This window comes from Aedes aegypti, chromosome 2 (assembly GCF_002204515.2).
Source record: "Aedes aegypti strain LVP_AGWG chromosome 2, AaegL5.0 Primary Assembly, whole genome shotgun sequence".
NCBI classification, from domain to species: Eukaryota; Metazoa; Arthropoda; class Insecta; order Diptera; family Culicidae; genus Aedes; species Aedes aegypti.
Genome location: NC_035108.1, coordinates 21,943,549 through 21,964,857, shown reverse-complemented (window position 1 = coordinate 21,964,857; position 21,309 = coordinate 21,943,549). Strand labels below are relative to the sequence as shown.

At 35.1% G+C, this 21,309-nt stretch overlaps 1 protein-coding gene across 15 annotated transcripts in view; it reads right to left on the bottom strand.

Moving 5' to 3' along the window:
• LOC5571277 (myocyte-specific enhancer factor 2) overlaps positions 1–21,309 on the bottom strand; it is a 296,538-nt gene that overhangs the window by 83,541 nt on the left and 191,688 nt on the right. Inside the window, exon 1 of one of the 15 annotated variants that reach the window (XM_021840189.1) lies at positions 1,762–2,123. The exons of 12 other annotated variants lie outside the window; for them this stretch is intronic. The gene's annotated coding sequence lies outside the window, so the exon portion shown is untranslated. 2 more of the 15 variants (XM_021840193.1, XM_021840192.1) reach the window with 2 other exon arrangements.

Here is a 21,309-nt window from a genome sequence, read left to right as displayed (position 1 = left end):
TAGAAGGTATGCTTCCAAAACCTCTCTAGTAAGGGGGAATGGACAGATAAAATAAATAAACTACAAAAAAAACAACTGACAAGTAAAACTTATTCGGTTTCATTTCCAAAATTAAAAAACAATCATCAAACATAATATGATGATTGTTTATAGGCTATATTGTATTCTTGGAAAACCCTCTGATATGCTTCAAATGTATTTTGTTATAAGCAATTTGAAATTGTATTCAAGTTTTGATTTTTATGTCTACGATTTTTTTTTTTTTTGAATCATGCCTTAAGATGCACCTTTATTTACATGTTCAATATATATCCTCTAAAGTCGAATATTTTATAATAGATCAATTCTCTCCAGACTTCATAAGCTGCTCAGTAAATCTCACTCTGAATCAAAAATATTTTTTTCTTATAAAAATTTGATATTTCAATACTAAACGTTTCAAAACGTTTCTACTCAATTTTCCGATAAAGGAATAAATCGACAAAAATCAAATCAAAGAATTCTTAAAAAAAAACATTACTAGATTGAACCCGATTTTTAACAGAACAAAACCTGTTTTGAATGTCTCCACCAAATATCAATATTATCAGAAGTAGATTTTATTATGGTTTGGAAACCACTTTTCTTTAATAAATGGCTTATAAGACAATAATAAACCTAAATTTAAGAGTTGGTGTTATTTCTAGGTCCTTCCAACTTATAACAGGAAAACTGGGAAATATTGTAGGCATCAGTGGAAAGCTTTCAAAACTGATAGAGCACTGATACAAATCTCCTGTCACCCAATCAAACCGACACTGGATCGTCTATAACAGCTAAGTTTTACCTTATCGGGTTCCGTTTTTTGAAGGTTAGAAAGGAGGATGCCAGCAACGACAACGACGACGACGACGACTCAACCAAACTATGTTATGCAATTATCCGACGCGGTAATCCACTCACTTAGTCGAGACCGCGGAGGAAAGTGGTTCACTTCCTTCCAGCATATACCTACACCGTTCCGTGTCGTCTACCACTCCGTACCGGAAGCGCGATATTAGAGTCCTCTGGAAAGAGCTTCCTGTTCGCTAGACACTCACACTAGCTTGCCCGCTACTCGGGAGCGCTCTAGACGTACCTATAGCTGAACGGCGACGAGTCAAGGTAACCACTAACCACCAGAAACGCGTGGGTATTTTTCCGCCACCCACTTTCGGTTCAGGAACCACTCGGGCCTTCTTCACTCCACGATTCAACCGAATAGCTCTTATGGCAAAGCCCTCTTCATACGGAGAAATGCTCCACGCTTCAGGGCTTCAGGATAATTCAATCAAGCAGTTCCAACCTTTGTATATTATTCATGAAAATCAGATTTCAATGAGATTCAATTTTTTTTTTCGTGGCCAAAAACACGCGTACTGATCTTATTTTTTGGCTTCTCGGGCTTCCAACTTTAACCGTGCAGTCGCACGTCACTCTCACTCTCGGTTTTTCCACTGTTCTTCCTTCGGTGTTGTTTCACTTTTTCAGCAATTTCCGTTCAAGGAAAACCACTTCCTGCTTGTTTGCCTGCCGCCTTTTTCTTCTCCTGACTAGGAAAGGGGAAATCACGTTTCCTTTCCTGCAGCGGCAGCAAACGGTTTGCGTCAAAACACAATCAATTGTTCGACGACTCGGCTGGTGCACTTTTCTTGCACCACGAGAGGAAAAATCTCAACCCCCAAGGGAAACACAAAATTTTCACCGCTATTCCCGTTTCAACACGCCAGACAGGAGACCTACCTCTATTTCCTATGTTTCAAAACATTCGCACTATTAATATCACAAAACTGGTTTGTTGGCCGTCTCGTCTGTTATTATTATCGCACTTCCACTTTTATTTTTAAAGTTTCACGCTATTTATTCTCCACGCGTCGCGATATTATTGGAATATCGAAGACCGAAAATAAATCCCCATCCAATTCTGCATCCAAACGAACCGACCATTTGGGGGGAGCACACCTCACACGAGTGTTGAAACAGCGGAGTCCTGCCAATGCACGAGCGCCACAGACGGCACAGTTTTTCCTTCTGACGACTGAGAGGATGGATGATGGATTTTCCTCAGCCGCCGCCGCGCGCACACCAACACCAATTTTACGACGACGAATACGACGAAGACCACGAGTCGGTCCTTCTCCGGGGGATCGCGAATTGCGTGTGAGTGAGTAGGTGAGTACTCGACGACGACGACGACGACGACGACGGTTGACCTTAGCGGGGTGGTGTACACTAGAATCGCGCCGCGCACTCAAACGAACGAACACGACGACGCACACTGGGGCAGATCGCTGTTGTCGAAGGCCAAAACCTTTAGTACTCTGGTTATGCATCCTAGAGAATAATTTGTACTGCATTTCGACCCTTTCGGATTTGATCTAGATGAGTTAAAACTAATCTAGATCAGATTTATCTTTAGAGAGCATCCTAGCAAAATACTTACTTTCATTGAGGCATTTTTGACATTTCTTCTAAAGACACTTACACTCTATCACTGAAGTGGATGGCGCTGCATGAAATTTTAACAGAAACAGCCAAAAAATCGTTTTTGACACTTTTTTCGTACAATAAAAAAGTTAAAAATACTTCGTCATCAAGTTTCCCAAGCTTAACAATAACAAAATAAATTAACATAATTGACTAGCAAAATTTTCACATTTTTTTAGTAAAAACAGTCGAGAAGCAGATCAGATTTGCATTAACATTTTTGGAAAAAGCTATGGAAACTTCTTAAAATTCAGAAGTGCTTCATTTATTTTCATCGTATAAAATGATATTTATAAAACAAACACTATTTTCTCAATAAAAATCAATCGAAAGGTGTATACACATATGGAGGTGGTACAAGTCGTTTGGCATAAAGCTGGTTGGCATAATGAGTCTAACGCCAAGGATTTCTTAAGATGACATTCGTTTTTACGTTTCTATTGAATCCCTCTGACACTTTATTCAATAATCATATGCTCTTGGATGAATTAAAGCTTACCAGGAGAGTTATTACCAAAAATATATTATTATCCATAAATTACCCTTCTTTCAAATATAAATTCTTTTTTTGAATTGCGCTACCGGAATAAATTTTTGCATTGAAGATTTCGATATGTTTAGCACAAATTTATCCTTCTTTCGAACATACGATGTAACAATAATTATGAAAACTTTTGTGTCAAATTAAAAAACAAATCACCTTCGTTTATACATAGGCTGTTCTTTGGAGCTATATTTTTTAGATTTTTTTTTTGTTTCCAACTGATATAAGAGCGGTAATCGATAACATTTATATGCTCAAGTTATCGTCGAAATAGACAAACAATTTAGTCGTTTTAGACAAAAAAAAAATAAGCTGCCATCTGCCGCTTCATGAGTTAATCAGAATTTTGTAAAACTGTTTTTGGACTGTTATTACTAAAAGTGTCATTAAATCTGGAAATTTTGCTGGTCAAGGATGTTAATTTATTATGTTATTGATGAGCTTGAAAAACTTGATGACAAAGTATTTTATAACATTTTTTTCGAGCGAAAATAAGGATCAAAATCGATTTTTACAGCGCCATCCACGTCAGTGATAGAGTTTAAGTGTCTTCAGAAGAAATGTCAAAATAGAAGGAAGTTTTTTTGCTCGAACGCTCCTATCAAAAGATAAACCTGATCTAGAAAAGTTTATGGACTATATTTTCCTATTTTTGATGTGTGAAAAAATCGAGCAATTCAATCAACTAAACCACCCAGCCAACCAGAAGGCACATAATAATTAACATATAAACTCGTTAAACTGTACAGATAACATCACACCCGCACAGTGATGAAAATCGTTTGAGTTACGAGTTTTTTCGCCTAAATCGCTATTTTCTGAGTGCATTTTGCTTCGTTCCGTATACAAGTACAAAGGTTTTCGAATCGATCTCTAGCAGCTGTCAGATCAACTTTGTTGTATAAATAACGGCAAATTTGCACATATAAGCATCGCATAACACAAAAGGTGACTTCGTTATACGTACATTCTAGTTGTCTAGGCAGCATTCTTCGTTAACCAAAATCACGCGAATTTTCAGTCAATTTGAATTACAGAGGCTTAGAACTGATGCATATCTGTTAACATTAATATTAATGTGTGACATCTATGTCTGTGAATAGTAAACATAGAAATATGCTAACTTCAGGGCAGATAGCGACTAAGCATCTAAATACAAGGAAGTTTAGAAACATGATGCTTAGAAAAAGTGACTAAGAAATGACAAAACAAGAACCACAATGATTTAAGACTCCGACCAGACACCTCAAAGTGGTTATTTCTAAATTTTTTTTAAGAATTATGCATTTTCAACAGAATCTAATTTAGGCATTTGCTTAAAATTTCTTCCAGGTATTACGTCGGAGATTCCTTATGAAGCTGATCATGTAATTCTTTCATGAACTTTCAAAGGAATTGCTCCAAATTTTTCGTTAAGTATACCTTCCACAATTCCTGGTTGAACTTTTCCAAGGATTTTAAAAATAACATTTGTCCAGAGATTTCCTTTCGTATTTCGTTTCGTTATTATTCCAAAAAATCCTTTAGAAATTTCTCGAAGAACTCCTCAGCTCTCTCGAAATTCATCCTAGGATTTCCTCCAAATGTTTTGTTTAGAATTCAAATCCTCACGTCTCACATTCAACATTTTTTTGCAATTAAGAGGAAATACTGTGAAATGGTAATTTAGGGTTAATACTGTCGAATCATAAATACTTTAGATCAACATACTGAAATCTGTGAGATTGTTCTAGAAAACTTGAGCTTGAGCTTGAGCTTGATTGGCCGCCCGTGGATGCTAATCCAGTATCGCCAGATCAGCTGCACTTACACAAGGAACCAACCGAATGACTGCTTGCGACTAACAGGCATCCTCAGTGTATAAGTGCTGGTGATCTTCTATTTTTAGCGACAATGGTGCCTGCCACGTCAGAATGCAGACCAATGTGGGGAAAGGGGAGGAATTGATGCATTATGCTGGCTCCCACTTAGACCGTATATACCACTGCATCTAAGCCAGTTCAACCGCGTATGGATTGGGGGTAAGGCATGGCAGAGAGGTTTGCTTTTGTGGTTAGCAGACTGCCTATGTATCAGGCGTAAGGAAAGGCATGCGCGTGGAAGAATGGAAGCGTTAGGGACACGGTTTCTTGTCCGTCTCTGGTTCTAGCGTTTGCTATGAACGAATAGTTTGAGTGTGATAGATTTAGAATGGAAGATAGAAGCAACTGAGAGATATACAACTACAAAGTACGAGGAAAGGGACGGGCCTGGGATTGAACCCATGACCTTCTGCTTATGAAGCAGAAGCGGTAGCCATCAGACCACCAACCCCATCGTGTGAGATTGTTCTAGAAAACTGAAGAAAAAGTACCAAGTTGTTTTGTCACATTGCAAATTGTAACCACAACAGTCACATTAAGATTATACATGGGCCTCGTAATGTAGTAGCAACGATTTAATTAACATTTTTTTCTAACTATTAATCAATACCCGGACACTTAAGCCGACACAAATGTTTAAAACACGTTTTGAACAGGTATCATTCAAAATTAATGAAAGTATTTTTAGCATAGCATAGCATAGCATAGACTGACTGTACATGTCAATGGTTGCTACTCCGTGATTGATCGGAACTGGTAATAGTTGCACTGCGATCCAAATGAATAAAGGATGGGAGTTTCCGCTTACTCTCGGAGTGCAATTTTAGCAGATCTAATATTATTGATCAATAACGGCGCCGGCCAAGTCCTTACAGTCAGTTGGGATGGGGAAGGAATGTTAGGGTGTAATGATTGTTGCTTCTAGAGACCGAGAATACCTCTGCATCTCCACAATCATCACGGGAAGGATGTTTATTAGTGGAGTAGGAAAAGATCTGGGAGTCACCTTTGGTCGGTGATGCGATCCATGGATAAGGAGGAAAAATACGGTTTATACTTAAAGCTAGTTTTTAGTTTTGTCTCAAAAAGTTTTTGGTAAAAGATTTGAAATAAACGTCAACATCTGTAATGTCGAACCATTCAAAAGAAGTTTTATTAATGGCGAAAAGAGAAAAATATATGCGTATATTTTTAATTATATGAAACAGGAATAATGATGACACTTGTAGGGAAGAACCATACATAGTTTGTTTGAAAATTACATAAAAGTATTACTGAACATTTATGCCTCAAGAAGAAAAGTCTTTGGTAGAAGTTTCAAAATAAACGTCGACTTTCATAATGTCGAACAATTCAAAAAATATTTTAAGTAATGTCAAAAAGTTTCTATGTTTATTAGAATTGTATAAAACAGGCATAATGCCGACACTTGTAGTGACGAACCATACAAAGTTTGATTGAATATTACAAAAAAGTAACGTTTACATGAAAAAATGTGTTATCATAAGCATGAAACGAGCTCACCAGTTGGTAATCCATCCTCGACTGAATACGAATATCTTTTCGCACTCACACAGCGCGAACAGCAAAAATTCTCGGCGCCTCGAAAACGAACCGTCTTGCTTGGGCTTTCCAAAACTCGCGAACCGAAAACCAAACTCCCGGCGTCCCGAAAACGAAGCGTCTTGCTTTCCAAAACACTGCCCAGCAAAACCCGCGAACCGGAAACCGAACTCCTGGCGTCCCGAAAACGAAGCGTCTTGTTTGGGCTTTCAAAAACACTGCCCACCAAAACCCGCGAACTGAAAACCAAACTCCCGGCGTCCCGAAAACCCAAAATTAATGAAAGTATTTTTATGTAACGAGCACTTTTATGTTTGAACTTAGTGAATATGATGAGTTTTCCAATTAAATTTAAGGTTTTACCTTGAAAAAGGCCCAATAAAAGAGCCGAAACGTCGGGCAAAGCAAAACATACCGTTTTGATTTTTTTCCCATGACTGAGAAAGCCAAATAAACGTAGTTTAAATCTCAAACATCCCAGTCGAATTATCTACGTAATAAACATAATATAAACGATGAAGCTTGGCTTGTCCTTAAATCCGGACACCTGCATTTAACAATGACTATAAACCGGGACACTTACGAATCAAAATTTAAAGCTAACAAAACATGCAATATTCAAAGAAATAATGGAATTTTTTTTAAATCAACTCAATTTGCCATGCTCTTAGGAACATGTATGTGTACTGTGATGATTAAAACATTTGAATATAAGTGAAATTTGTAGTTTTGTTACATGAACTGAGATGACTGTGGTTTGAGGTGCAATGATCACTTACTAGCTTAATTTTTCAGTATAAAACGACACATAGTATTTTTGATTATTCATTCCACATTTATTGATAATTTTGAAAGTTTTCTATCAGTTTCACTAGTAAATTATGCTCTCGTGCTTAATGGATTAACGATTTAATTGCAATGTCCAGTTTAAAAACAATTGGATCCATTTCCGTACAGTATACAACTGGTTGGCAATGGTAACTAGGTTATAGATAAATGTAAAATGATCAGATATATTCATAGCAAAAGTTGTGAATTGAATTGGAAATATTGATATTTAATTAATGAATATTATCAGAGTGTCCAGATATTGGTACCGTCCAGATTTTGATTCACCACTGTATGCGATATGAGCTGTACAAAATTTCAGCCTGGAACCCATTCCAAATTACCTAAATTTCAAGTTCTGAACATTTTTTTTATTTTAGTTTCTTACCTTACTTTTTTATGTTTCAACCAAAAATTAATCTAAGATTATCTTTTGGAAATACTGCAAAGATTCAACAGATTCATCCAAAGATTTACAAAGAATGTAAATGTAGAAAATCAAGGAATTTTGCATACAATTTCCAACAATTTTGGGTTTCAGAAGTTATTGGATACTTTCTGAAGTAAATCCTAGAGTAATCAATGATAATAATAACTCTGGCAAGAATGATCTTCTGCAAGGATCTTTGAGTCTTTGAGTATACTGACTTTTGGCAATAATAAAAATTTAAGTCTTCACGGTACTTTTAAAAATATTAAATTTTTATTTTTTTCTAGAACATATTTTATTTTCCATGTAACTAACGGAAAAACAGGTTTGAAATTATGTTTATACCACCAGACTTTTTTTCTATGATAGATTGATTGTAGAAAATTATAAAAGGTACGATTTTTTCGATTTTTTGTACTACACGTTAAATGACCCCCAGGCATTTCCAGTTTACAGATGAAAACAATTTTTCAAACATGCTTTAAAAATACAAAAAAAAGCTTTGGAAGTCATAAAAAACTTTCCTGATATACGTAACTTGAGCAAAGGTTTAAGTCAAAAATGAAATCATTTTTATTTCCGAGTTACAAACAATTACACAAAATTCCAAAGTGAACCGCGTCTAAAGGCGGAGTTGGATATTAGAGGGTTAACTTAATAATTGAGAACACTCTTGAAATATCTCTGGAAAATGGAGAATCCTTGGTTTGTTTTGTTGTAGAATTCATAAAGAGGATTCTAATAAATGGATTTGAATAAATAAAAATCATAAATCAGTTCCTAGAAGAAGCGAACAACGAATTTTCCTGCTAGAAATTCTGTTGTAATTTTTGAAAGATACTCTAGAACAAAAATTTAAGAATTTGGTTAGTAATTGAGAGAAGAATCGGTGAAACACATAATTTAACGATTGTTAAGTCAAACATCAAACTGCATGTTACATTGATATTTGAAACCTTTAATTAAGTTATTGAGAATTCATGGACAATTCAATGAGAAATTCAAAAGATATCTCTGGAAGAAATTCCTGTGGAAACTTTATAAAGAATTCCTGATCTAATTTGTTGAGGAATTCATAAAGGAGTTCCCAATAGATTTAGTGGAATAATCCAGCAAGAATTCATGCAACAGTTCCTGTGTGAATCTCTATAAAAATGACCGATATTACTGAAAAACTCACCGAAACTCTCGAGAACTTCTTGTAGGATTTTCTGGAATAACATCCAAACGAATATTTTCGAATATCCAAAAACCCGCCTATTAAATCTAAAGTGTCCACAAGAATCCGGAACTAGAATTACAACATTGTATCTTAATTTAATTTAATCTTAATTTAATATTTTGTGTTTCGGAAATTGTCTTTTCTCAGCTATCCCTTTCGGACGAAGGTTTTGTCAAGTTGCTACATAATAAAATGTACTTTTAATGAAGTGTTAACATAACTCTTTGGAGAATTGAAGCATTAGTAAGTCTGGTCCTGAATCGACTGTTTAAAAAAAATATATGTCCAGCACAATTGTGTTGCTTCGTCCTGAAAGGGTTATTGGAATCGAACGTCAACATTCTTCCAGTATTCACAGAGACAGCTCTTTTAGAGCTGATTCTTTGAGTACTAGAAATAGAGAATAAAAACATTGAAGCACAAATAATCCACAAATAAAAGTTTATAATGAAAATTCAATTTCACAATTACACTCCCACAAAAGTTTGGGTTCATTCTTTAAAAACATACAAAAGTGTATTATCCATATATCTGTGATTACACGTCTAAATTCAACTTTCTCTGGAGCATTCGAAAGGCAATGTGTTAATCTTACTTCCTAGGAACATTTTTTTTGGATTATGTTTACTATTTTTTTCTAAAATTGTGACATAGAAAAAAACTGAAAAAACATTACTCATTTTTTCTGCATTAGACAGACCAAATTTTCAAATCAATGCATCATTAAAACCATAATCTAGTGACTGAAGAGCACTTACAAAATTTTGGCGGACAAATCTTTAAACTATTGAACGTTGATGAAATAGCCATTCAAGTCAGGCAAATAGTTTTCGGTAATATCTCTAACGTTTTTGAACCAATTTCAATAGTCAATGGCATTTTTAAACATAAATAATGAGACGCGCACAATTGTTATGAAATTTCACCGGTTTTTTGTGTTGTAAGTAATTTCTAGTAAATCCTAACATTTGCACGATGACTTGATATAATATTTCATCAATAATAAATAATTTTTCGGCTTTTCCGCTAAACTTCCGCAAGTGCTCTTCAAATAATATAAGATTACGGCACTCATGACGCATTAATTTGAAAGTTTGGTCGATCCAATGCTGAGAAAATCAGCCATGTTTATTCAGTTTTTTTTAATGTCATAAGTTTAAGTGAAAAATTCAGTGAACAGATTGCAAAAAATGTTTTTGTCAAAATACCTACGAAATAAAAATAACTCATTGTATTTCGAATGCGCCATAGAGATTATAAATTAGACGAGTATTCACAGATATATGGACAAAACACTTTTGTATGTTTTTGAAGGGGTGAACCCAAACTTTTGCACGGGAGTTTATGGATATTTGAATCATTAAGTGAAGTAACCTCATTGTAAACTGGCTTTTTTGAGAGTTGATAAAAAATTTATATTGTTAATTGAGTATCGTATGAACTCATACACTACGTGCAGCATTTACAAAGTATATAAAAGTGTAATATATTCATATACGAAATACTTATATTTTCCTTCACTATATATGAAGAAATACTTAATCAGAACTTTTAAAATGATGACGATGACGATGAAGAGTGATTCTGAGTAGCCAAAAAAAAAAAAATCGAATTGACCATTTCTGATCACATATTGTGTAAGATGATTTATAACCGCTTCGTAGAACAAATGGAACTACTGTGCGACGTCTCCACATATTGAGAGACGAGACGAAAAGGAGCCGAACGCGCTCCGATCGTCGAACCAACACAATCTCACCCAGCTCAAGTGAATGTGGGGGGTGTTCCGTGCGGGTGGTAGCGGTTAGTAGCGAATGAGAGCGCGAGAGCAATTTTCCCAATGACGACGAACGACCGATACGACACAGCAGCGAAGGCATTTTCTCCCGCTGCGCGGCCACCACCACCACTAGAGAACATACGACCCGACAGGCTGACTGGGAGAGTGTGGAAATGTGATGGCATTTTTCCATCCATCCATGGAATAGAACAGTGTGGTAAGGCTATAGGTATCTACTATAAGAGGCACAACGCGCAGCAATGGCCGCAAAGCACATGCAGCGAGAAAACATCTGGCTGAAGGTGAGCCTGTAGTGTGGGGCAGTAGAAGGTGGACCAGAGAGCGTCGGGAATCGGCGGGAGGCGAATATGAGTGGAGCTTTGCGATGATCGGTTTGGCGGCAGGGATGCCAATATTATGGAATATATACAGACATTGCAGAATTCGATCACAATTGTTTTCGAAGCACTGTCCAAGCAAGCGAAGAAAAAACATCGCATCTGTATCGGTCCATGATGAACAATGTTTCGCAAGCTTGAACAAGCTCGATAAATAGCAGTAGCAAAGAAGAGCCCCAAAAATAGAGCGTTGATTAAACCCATGTTTCTTGCTTATTTATCATTGGGGGTCGGTATTTTATTTTACTGGCATGATCAACCATTAGTTCAAATCTATTTTTCAAACAAGATGGACTGGACTCAAACACTCAACATCTTGTAATTTCAACTGGCAGTACTGCCCAATCGACAGTCTCATTCGGGACACAAAACGTCCCAATCGTGAAAACTCGTACAGCAGTAACAACACCAAAACAGCGCTGCTGTGCCCTCACAAATTTTCCTCACCGCGAGACCTCCACTAAAACAGTCGATTCGGGCACCATGTAGCCGGACCAGAGAACATGTGTACCAACAACCGACGACGACGTTCTTACTTACGCAGTATTACCGACGGCCGATCCATTCCTTCCATACACCTTCGGTACCATACAGACGCAAACGCACATTGTCATTGAGCATCCTCGGGGCCGGGTATTCGGCAGCCGAGTCAGAAGATACACGTAAGTCCTCTGGCATGATGAGCCCTAGCAACTGTGTAGTGTTGAGTTTCCGTCGGTAGGCGGCATTTGCTCACCTAACGAAGAAACAACGTCACTGACTGGGTCCCTTACTACGACGGTAGCAGTCGAAACATCTCCTGTGGAGTTTGACAGAGCGGAGCAAAGGGGACGAAACGTGCTTCCTAATCCGTAGTCGGATCAAATAAGCGCATTTTACACGATTTTCTCGAAATGTCTCTGACATCTCCAGGATCTAACGCACAGATAATCCTGTCGTGTTCATCATCTCACTTCAGAGAGCGAAAAAGGTCCTGCATGCCGTCGAACAATGGGACCATTTAAAAAAAAAATATTTTAAGATTATAAGTCACAAGGTAAGCCTGAGCCAAAATATTTTTTCTATTTTTTTAATCTTGAGCAAAGTTGTAGAATATCCAATTTAAAGCAGTTTTGTTGAAGATACTGAAATGCTTCGACTTATTTTTCAAGGAGGAATTGTAGTATTTTGGTAACGTAGGGGAATTCGGGGCATAATGGACACATCAAGCAAATGCTTGTTTTAAGATCATACAATGACATTTTTTTCCAAATTACTCCCGGCTAGTTTCAAGTTTTATGTTAGTACGACGTGCTACATTCATTTATGGTAATAAAAATCATATCATATGCCAGAAAATTGAGATTGAAAATTAGGTCCAAAGCAAGGCTATCAAAAAGGTATCGAGGCAAAATGAACACTTACATGAAATTTAATGATTCCAACATATTTAATGTCTGTCAGTCTTTCCGATGTGTAAAAGGGCTCTCCCATGATAGAGCTAAAAAGAACCTTTCTGGGTTCGTAATTTTGCTTAAAAATTAGATTCTCCCACCCCCTTGCTTATATGCCAATTTAAAGCAGATAAAAACTTAAAGTCAAATTTCAAAGGGCAATCGAAGCAAAACATACACTTTTTTACCGCCAAACATTTCAAATGCAATACACATTTCATGCAGTGTATGAACTTTTGATGAAGTATGCATATTCTCAGAGTTTAAGGGGATGTCCATTTCGCCCCGGGTGTTCATTATGTCCCTAATCCCCCTACTCGATCAGTAAGATGGAACAGGAAAAATAACTAAATTATATCAGAACTTGTTTTTTAAATTAAATATTCATATTATTAAATTGAACACTTTTTTCCACTTTTTGTAATATTATCCTTGAGAATTAAGATATCGTCAAATATATTTAGGCATATCAATACTTCATTGATCTTTAGCAGTGTAGGGGAAAATCCCTCAGTATCGGATACTCAAGCCACTAAACTAATAATTAAAAAATATTGGTATTATGTGATCCTGTTACCCATTTATGGTAAATGTTATTATTTTTGAAGGGTACAAAAATAAATTTGAAAATACAAATATGAATTTTGACATTACATTTTGATGATATATTCTAGTATCAAATTGGCCTATCTGGAAATGGCTCGATTTCAGTAAATTTGTTCATCATCGAATGTTTTTGCTCCATGAATAGTATTTCAGAGTCAATTAAATGCATTTGCAACATTTACAAGAACAAATTGAGTTTTACTTAGTTTGCAAGAAGTTCATCAAAAATCTCTTTCGTATATGATAAAAAATAACACATTTCACGATGTTGTTCTGAATGTTCACTATATCTTATCGTATGATTGATATCATGATCGACGGAATCCATGAAAAATGAATGTATTTTGAATGACACTGGTGCAAAGATTACAAAGATATTACATAATAAATCAAGCTGTCAGAAACAGGGGGACAGGAGGAGCTTGACCAAAATTGTAGACTAATAGAAACTATTTTGCCGTATTCAAAATAATTACTAATTATCCTCAAATTTAATGTAATACATGAGCTTTTAAACGACTTTCAAACATCTATCCTTTTTCAAATAGGCATGCATCTTTCAAGGATGTATTATTCTATGCTAAAAAATGTTCTCCATAATAGCTTTCTTTTCTTCTAACACGTAATTTATTGACTTATCATAAAATAACATTTCAAAATATTCATATAAAACTCATAACAAATATAGAACTCTATATAAAATATAAAAAATAAATATAAATATAAATAAATATAAAAATAATATATTAATTTAACATGAAAAAATAGAAAAAACTTCATAAAAACTAGAAATTTTTATATTTTTTGTGCAAATTTTTTTTTGTTAATTTTATTTTTTTTATTTAAAGTTTAAATCTTAAGCTTTTTTCCATAAAAAGGATTGGAATTACTCAAAAGTAATGTTTTTTTTTTAATAAGAAATCTAATACGCTGAGACCTTCAGTGTGTGCCGATAAAAAATGACTGATTTTTTATTTTCAAAAAAATATATCCCAAAAACTAAGAAACATACATCGCTGAAAATTTGACAGTAAACGTAAAGTTTCCTGAACTTTAAAAATAAATGAGAACAGCAATAGCCTCTCTTGTCCAGAGCCCTTCAAAACACAAAAACAAAACGAATTTTTTTGTTTTGCCCTAAAAAAATTAAAAATTGGTCAAACGGTTCAAAAAAAATTTTTTTTTTAATAATGTTTTTGCAATTTTGCGCGATTTTTTGATCACCCTATCTCAGATATGGTAATTCTAATCAAAAAAATCCAAAAACACGTGTATCCTTATTTCGGATAAGGAACAAAATATCAATTTTTTACGGAATTCGGTGACCCACTAGTTCGGTTTTTCATGGAATGGCTGTATGATAATAGGACATAATAAAATTGTGTTTTATTGTATGAAGAACATTTACCAAAAACGAGTAAGTTTGTCGTTTATACATGTTATAAGTTCATACATTAGCTGTGACGTCATGTTTTTCAGTTCAGACGCAGGAGCAATTTGAAAAACACGAATTCCATTCATAAGATCTGAGAAGATGTGTAGAACCAGTTGAGCTTGCACACCCTCTACTTCAAGTGTACCAATGGCCTAAACGGTTCATTCCGATGGTTTGGTACATGTCTCGGTTCGATTCCCGTTAACGACTTGATTTTTTAAAACAATATAAAACTTTTTTATTTCATTTCGACCATTTTCTAAAAATATACTTACACACTTAAAAACATTAATCCAATTTTATTTTTCACCCAAAGCGGTATTATTTTCTTTCTAAGTGGTCAGGATCCAGAGATATCCGCAAAACAAATGTTTCATGCTCACTAGCGCCGCCTGGTGGCAAAATTTTGAACCTCATAGCGTTTATAATGATAGTCCTTGAGCTACTGAACAACTTTGCCGAACACGCCATCTTTCTAAGTGGCCAGGATCCTGAAATATCCGCAAAACAAAAAAATCAGGCTCACTAGCGCCGCCTGGTGGCAAAATTTCGCAATTCAATGACCACCATATGTTAGCCCTTGAACTACTGAACAATTTTGCTGAACATCATGATCCTCTATTTTGAATACTTTTTAAAATAATGATCATTTATAAAAACGGTCGTTAATCTGAATTTCGGTCGTAAAAAAGTGGTCGGAAAAAGAACCGTCGGTAAAAAAACGGTCGTAAAAAGAGGTTGGAGTGTATATACAATCTTGATATGCTGTAGTTCAACATTTAAGTTATTTTAACAACATCCTGCATCTAATTTATAACAACCGGTGTTACAAAAAGATCGTAACTAAATAACACATCAAGTTGTAATTTTGATAGCTTCAGTTAGTTGGGCACGTTATGAATAATAAGAAAAACCAACGAAACCACGTGGTACGAAAAGTATGTTTTTCATTATCAACAAGTGTTGCCCTTTTCATCTAGGTACTTTCAAAACTCGATATGTTCGCACCTTTGATAGCGAGGCAGTTACTGTAACGAATGCTATGAAAATGATTTCATATTAAGTTTCCTAAATAATTAATAGATCTCAGTTATGAACTTATGATCTTGTTTTGATAATGGTTAAGTATGAAATGAAATCAAAATTTGATTGATTCATTAGTCATTAGGCTTGATAGTACTCCAGAACATCATTAAAAAATCGAAATATTCTAGAGCAGCGTGCCTTTGCCTCTTTGCGAGGAAGCGAAAAAATACTAAGCAGAGAGACTATGAAAAATGAGCGAGGAAGATGCAGCATAGAACACAACAGAGCAAAATTCCATGGAAAAGATTGCCATCACAACTCTACGAGGCCCGTTTTGTTCGGGTCACTCAAGCATTTTTTTTTTTTTTTGAAGTGTGAGTAAAGGTGAGAGAGAAAGAGTACCAGAAAAAATCCTCACATTTTTTGCACTCGCACTCGAATCTTTTGAAGATCTGTGTTTAAAATTTTGAGTTCATTTTATACTCCTCAGAAAAACGTCAAAATCGCCTCATTTTTGCATCACAGAAGAGTTTCTGTCATGTCTGGTCATGACTTAGAGCAGTGATTCTCAACCTTTGTGCAGCTGCGACCCCCTTTGAAGTTCTACAAACATCCCGCGGACCCCTAAAATGGATGGCTTCGAAATGAAAGTTTATGAACCAGCAAATACGCTTGTCAGGTACATCTAAGAGTCACATATTGAATTCATTGAAAATAGCATTGAAACTAAGCAATTCTCTTAAATTCGTAAGTGGAATAGTCTTAGACTAATGTATGAAAGTTGCCCCCTTCTTTCCCGTTACAAAAGTCAGCGATTTGGAATTGACCCCGGACTTTTACATAAGATTGACATATCAACTGGCTACGTACTTGCACAAGATGAGGAATAGGAAGATGTGACTAAGTGACCACCTACTTAAGAAATGCAGAGAGCTCTACAAATTCATTCTCATTACTGTGTACTAGGGTGCGGCTTATTTTTCAAAAGTTCTCAAAATCAAAAATTCGTGTGCTCTTCTGAATTCAAATCACATAAAATGGTAAACCTCAAATTTTGAGCCAAAAATATTGAGATTTAGAGGTGGCGCAGGTGATTTGAAAGTGAATTTTCAGGTTATGAAATATGACCTTCAGTGAAGTCTTCAAAATTTGATTATTTTCCAATTAATTTTGAAGCTCCTAGAATGATCTTCAAAATTGAGTTTATGAAAAGTTTTTAGAATATCAAACTTGTCAAAAATGAGAAATAGTCTTAGTAAAAAGTAGTTTTCTCTAAATTTTTCCTTTTTTTTCCAAAAAAAAAAAAAAGATCTATGCTTGACCATAATTTCATGAATTTTCATATGACTCCAGATGTTTTTACATGCTTTCGGAGCTTATTCAGTTGTTTTCAAGCTGTGGATATAGCAAATTAAATTAAAAATAGCTTTGATTTAGTTTATAAGAAAAACTACGCAAAAATATGATTTTATAAATAAAATAATCAGTATTTTTCGAAAAATTTACAGAAATTACATTATAACTGCTTAATTGAAGTTTGTTAAAGACAATATGCTCAACTAGGAGTTTAAGAGTGCATATATTAAAAAAAATTAAGGGGCCCAGATAGCCGTAGCGGTAAACGCGCAGCTATTCAGCAAGACTAAGCTGAGGGTCGTGGGTTCGAATCCCACCGGTCGAGGATCTTTTCGGGTTGGAAATTTTCTCGACTTCCAGGGCATAGAGTATCTTCGTACCTGCCAAACGATATGCACATGTCAATTGGCATAGAAAGCTCTCAGTTAATAACTGTGGAAGTGCTCATTAGAACACTAAGCTGAGAAGCAGGCTTTGTCCCAGTTGGGACGTATCGCCAGAAAGAAGAAGAAGAATATTAAAAAAATCATGAATATTTTTGTAATAAAATTCATGAAAAATTGCTTCAAAGACCATTTTGAAGGTTTTAAAAATGAGAATAACCAGTTTCAGCTTAAATAATGACGTTCAACTGGAAAAAAATTGAAATATACAGTCATTTTCATTGAATATTGATGTTTTTGGGCAGTTTTTGTCAAATAACTAAGTAAAACTATCTTAAAAATTGTTTTTCCTCAGTTTCAAAACGCCTAAAATTGCTACAAACAATAGTGATTTATTTAGTAAAAACAGGAAAAAATTGGAGAAAACTACTTTTAACTAAGACTAGTTTTCATTTTAGACAAATTTGGAACTCTACAAACTTTTCATAAATTTAATTTTGAAGAGAATAATACTAAGAGCTTCAAAATTAATTGGAAAATAACAAAGAACGTTACTATGACTTTACTAAAATTCATATTTCATAACCTGAATGTTCACTTTCAAATCGCTTGCGCCACCTCTAAATCTCTAAACTTTTGGCTCAAAATTTGAGGTTTACCATTTTATGCTATTTAAATTCAGAAGAGCACACTAATTTTTGGTTTTGAAAACCTTCGAAAAATAAGCCACACCCTACTGTGCACATACCGACAATATTTATGCCAAAATCATCTGGAGTCTCCTATATTTTTCTAAGATTCTTACCAAGAGTTTACTAAACATCTTTCAAATAGTTCTATAATAAACTTCTAAGAAGATTCATGCAAATATCAGCAAAAAATCAGATAGTTAAGATACTTCCAAAAACACTTCTTGTTAAAAATATTCACAATACAGTCGACTCTCCACATATCGATGTTCTATATCTCGATATCTCTCCCTATGTCGATGATTTCTTCGGTCCCTTTAATCTGCATGCATTTTCACTCTCCGTATGTCGATATGCCCATTATCAAAGGTTACTATACTAGACTTTAGGCGTTCCAAACAATTTGCGAAGACGAAATGACGTATGTTTGTTTTCAATTTTTGTGGTAACGGAGTGATTTCCAGTCTAGTATTCATTAAAAATTTGTTCTATGTCTCGATCTCTCCCTATCTCGCGGGTCCCTTTGATATCGAGATGATGAGAGTTGACTGTAGTACAATGAAGTTCTGTTCGAAATCCTGAAGATTTACACTGGATTTGAAAGATTTTTTTTGGGTATTCTCAAGCTTTCCATCATAATCTTCGAAATTTTCACCAAGAAATTTCCCATAGAAAGTCCTCCATGCAAGCTGCTTGAAATAATTTCATAAACTTGCGATAAGCTTTTAAGAAGCCAACTGAAGGCCGTTAAAATTTCGCCAGGAATTCTTCAAATGTCTTGTCAGATCAAGAATCTTTGAAGAAATCTTAATATGCTCATAAATTCGAGAAGATTTAGTCAATGGTTTGATTATTTGGAAATAGAGGAATTTCAGATTTCTTCAATTTTCTTTATCGTTCGCTAATAAACTTTCAAGAAATTTTCCGGGGATCTCGCCAATGGCTAAGCCAAAATTATGTCACAAATCTCCTATTCGAACTTAAAATCAACGAGGTAAAATTAGGCTTATAATCACTTATTAACAAAAAATCAGTCATAAGTATTGATCAGTCATTGTGTACATAAAAATTAAACAAATCCATTTTTTAATGTTTGAATATTATTGTTCTATCATGAAAAATTACACAATTTTAATGGCTTCGCAGACTCCCTGATAAGTTGTCACGGCCCCCTAGGGGTCCGCGGACCACCGGTTGAGAAACCCTGACTTAGAGTAAAGTGGGGCAAAAGTTCGAGTGGGGCAAGAGTTTCTTTTTAAGATTTCTAGCTCAAACCAAAACAAAACTTAAAAATGGATGGTTCGAAAGCTATTCAAGTAAGAGACTTTCACTCCAAATATCATGAAAATCGATTGAGATTTGGAAAAGTTATGGCTATTTGTTGTTTTTCGACGTGAATATTGTAATTTTTGGTCAAAATTTCGTTGTATGGAAGCAAATAAAGATAAAATCTTTATCAATATTTTATGTAAGGGCGCTTCTAGGCCTATCATAAGGATGCTTTGATGTGTATTAGTTTTTGCATAAATGCTTGGAAACAATTTTTGGCCCATAGTGGGGCAAAAGTTCGATCCTTGTGTAAAATCATGGAAAAAAAATCATATTGCTTAATATCCACATATTATCTTCAAATTTAGCGAAATTGGCCTGATCGTGCGGAAAATGTCCCCTAAATTTCAAATTTCCACTTAGTTTTGCGAAAAACTGCTATTTTTTTGGGTAAAATACAATTAACCCTGTTTTGGGCAATTTTTTGATGAAAATTTAGTATGTCATAAAGGTATCGATATTTTGTGTTTTAGCCAGCAAACTTTTGCCCCACACTAGATTCGAGCTCTTGCCCCACCGGTGGGGCAAAAATTCATTTAAGACAATCAATTTTGTTATAACTAAAAATTGGTAAACATTTTGACACAAGTTTCTTCAGCAAAATTGCAGCCATATGTTGAAGGTTCACTGTATGGTCTTTATTTTGTGTCAACTGCTATTGTTTTTCTGGAAACTTCGATTATACAACTAAGGTCGAATTTTTGCCCCACCTTACTCTATGGAAAACTTAAGTATTTTTGCCTCAGTACAGAAGGTACCGGGTATGTATCCTCTAGAATTCATAGATAATTTTGAATTATACGCAAAACTGTATCTTAGTTAAGAACATAGTCCCACAATAGGCCAAGTTCAATAACCAATCAATTCTCTTCCGAAAATACCTCCGAAATCAAGCGTTGGACATATTCCAGGACTGTAAGGTCTTCTTGGCCGACACTATATCAAATCGAATTCATTAAAGATTGTTGTGAAAAATCTTGTCAAAAACTAAAAATCTCTCCGAGAATACTTAATTGGGCCCCGGAATGTATTCATTTATCTAAGATCATGCTTCATGAAGGATCTCAAAAAAATTGCTTAAAATTCCTGAAAAAAATCGCTGTCATGTCAATCTATATAAATAAAAATGGAATGGTGTTTGTATGTCACGAAATGGCTTACGAACGGGTCAACGGATTTAAAAGATTCTTTCTCAGTTTTGTTCGTCAGGGGTTCCGACGTGTTCGTGTGTATAAAAATCCCAGGATATTCACCGGGCAAGTTGAAAAAACGAGCGCGAACGAAACTGTAATTTTATATGGGACGATCAAAAGCGTTTTTCAACAGCCTCCTTGATGGCACGACGAAGGTTGCCGGGACCACTAGTCTGAAATAAAAACCAAATAAAATCTTGTCAGGTACCTCTCAAGGATTTTGTCACAGACCAAGGACAAACAAGGCTTCGCCGAAAATCAGTAACAATATTTCCAGGAATCTGCCAAACTGCTCAAAAATGAGATCTTTTTAGAAATTTTCCAAAAAAAAAATCATAAACGGCTGGAAATCTGTTATCAGCTCCAAAAAAACAACCACGTATCTCAACTACCTAACTGGTGAATTATCGTCTCAACTTACGTTGGGTTCCTGGCAAGGATCTTTTATAAATTAGACATAATGTTAATGCAAATCTGTCAAGCGTTCCACCAAGAAACTTGCCAGGAATTCTTCTAAATTTGTTGAAGGATTCCAATGATAGTCTGTAAAACCTCTTTTGAATATGCCTTTCGGTAAAATTTGCAAGAAAAGTCACAAAGCTAAAGATCTCTCGAAGAACCCAACGCTGCAAAAAAAATTTGCTAAGAAATACTAGAAATTGAAACTTTCTCTCCAGTAACTCATCAAAAATTAGTCATCATGTCAGGCGGACGTAAAAATTTTCTG